A 2,442-nucleotide genomic window follows, 5' to 3' on the forward strand; every position below is an offset into this window, starting at 1 on the left:
GGGGGTGAGGGGATGGAGGGAGTGTGGGGGATGGGGATGGGATGGGGGAGGGGGAGTCAGGCATAGTAGCACATGAGATCACCATGGGTTTAAAGTCAGCCTGGGCTACACAGTGACACTGAAGCCATCCTGGGCTACAAAGGGAGGAGGTAAACAAACATCGGACTCCATAAAGTCCCTTCTGTGTGTGCGGGCATATGTGTGTGCGCGATGCAGGGAGATTCCACTCAGGGCCTGGATCTAGCTGGGGTAGGCTTGCTCTAGGATGGAAAGGCTGTCAGAAGGGAAAGTCTATACGTCTGCTTCCAGAATCTCAGCCAGCGCTCTCCCTGAGACACCACCACCCTGGCTATAGGGCCAGCATGTAGCCTGCCCCATGGGCAAAGCAATGCTAACCCCAAACAGGCCTAGTCATGAGTGCTGATGCAAAGCTATAGAACTAGGGACCCGGATCAGGTCTGGCACAGGCTAAGGGGCCAATGGGGTTCCACACCATGCCTTTCCAGCCTAGCTCTTTCTGTTCAACACACAGGAAGGAAGATCTCTCATCTCTACTCTGAAGCTGATAATGGCAACTGCGTCAACTCAGGCTATAATTTTCCACACACAAGGCTGCCTGGCTGACTGGTTGAGGGAGTTGATATGAACCACAGGAGGAGGACAGGTGCAGAGAAATCCTTCAAAACCCTGCCTGTCATCTCAGAACCTGGCTCAGGAGTTCCAGAACAGCCTCAGCTACAAAGTGAATTCAAGGCCAGCCTGGGCTACACGACACACTGTCTCATAGCAAAAAACCCAACAAAACAAAACAAAACAAAAAGACTGCCCAAGGAAGTTAATGACTATTCACAACAAGGACAGGAGCAGTTGTTATTGAGTATCGATAGCTCGTGTGGGTGTACTGTTATAGCAGTAATAGCATGTAGGTACTATTATGATAGCAATAGCATGTATATGCTACTACAATAGCTCCAGCCCAAGCATGCATGTGGTAATAATAGCATGAGTGTGTTCTTATGATAGAAATACTACTACTGTGTACTACAGCATGGACTACTGTGATATATATACATATATATACATATACATATAGTGTGTGTGTGTGTGTGTGTGTGTATGAGAGAGAGAGAGATAGTGTCAGCATACATGCTAAGATAGTACTAGCACTCATGTGCTTGTAGGTTCTATGATGAATAACAGCCTAACAACAGTGGGCACACATTAATTGTGCAGTTACCATGAACCAGGCCTGGGTGCCTAATATTATACTTTACAGTCCTTTTCTCGGTCCTAAAGTTCAATATATTTACCCTTACATTTACTCCCCAAATAACTACTGATCATGTCAGGCTGGACTCTATGGACTGGGTGACAAAGGACACAGGTGACAAGGAAATGGTCCCTACTCTTAAGGGCTAGTAGGTGGAGACTGACAAGGATGTGATAATCAGAACACCGTGGGACTGCTGGCTCTGTAGTGTTTGAAAAAGCGAGAAGGACCTACAGTGAGTCTAGGGGACAAAGTCCTGGGATGCATCCAAGGAGAGGTTGACAAGATGAGTGGACATGGGCCTCGCCTTACAGAATAAGTAGGAATTTACCAGGCGAAACAGGGACACGAGATCCCCCTCCTAAAGCAGGGCACAGAGTGGGTTCTGAGGGGCTGGCAGAAATGTGGGTTATCATTTTAGAAAGCCCACTTAGACTACAGGGGACAGGTGAGACACTGGTTGGGAGAGGCCACTGGAGACGAGGGTGCTGGGGTTTTCTAGCTCAGAGAATCAACCTAGGGCATAGCAGTGAGGGGAGCTAAAACTGGTATGCAGTTCAGGAGTAAGAGGCCCAGGGCAGTGCTCAACTGGACCGGCTGGTAGAGACTGAGGAAGGGTAGGGTGTGGTCTGCTGTTGGGCAAACAAGGGAGGGGGGACTCTCACAGACAGCTGTGCTCAATGTTGGAAACAGGAAGAAGCACCCAGGCACTGTGGTCCAGGAGGCATACGGCTGCAGCCCTGCCCTGGCTAACTGGCCTGCCAACTGAGGTGGTTACGTTTTAGACACTGACTCGGTACCTGACTCTGCTCTGTCTGGCAGAGGCAGCTGTGGGGTGGTCCAGCCACAGCACAGGGGTGGGAGAAAGTGCAATTTCCCCAGGCTTCTCCATGTTGGGATATTCTACAGCCTGGGATTTAAAAAGCCTTCACTCACAGCAAATCATGATGGCACATGTTCACTATCCTAGTGCTAGGGAGGCCAAACTGGGCTACACAGCAACTCTGTCTGCCTCTAAAATCCAAGGGTAAGAGTTGGTGGCTTAATGGCAGAGTGGTTAGCTAGAATTCATGAGATCCTGAATTCAACCCCTGGTAAACACACACACACACACACACACACACACACACAGAGAGAGAGAGAGAGAGAGAGAGAGAGAGAGAGAGAGAGAG

General features: G+C 49.4%; 1 protein-coding gene across 1 annotated transcript in view; it reads right to left on the reverse strand.

The window, feature by feature from the left end:
• The window catches only part of Tbc1d2 (TBC1 domain family member 2), a 43,031-nt gene that overhangs the window by 36,288 nt on the left and 4,301 nt on the right, over nt 1-2,442 (reverse strand). The window lies entirely within an intron of this gene.

The sequence above is a fragment of the Mus pahari genome, chromosome 6 (genome assembly GCF_900095145.1).
Source record: "Mus pahari chromosome 6, PAHARI_EIJ_v1.1, whole genome shotgun sequence".
Classification (NCBI taxonomy): domain Eukaryota; kingdom Metazoa; phylum Chordata; class Mammalia; order Rodentia; family Muridae; genus Mus; species Mus pahari.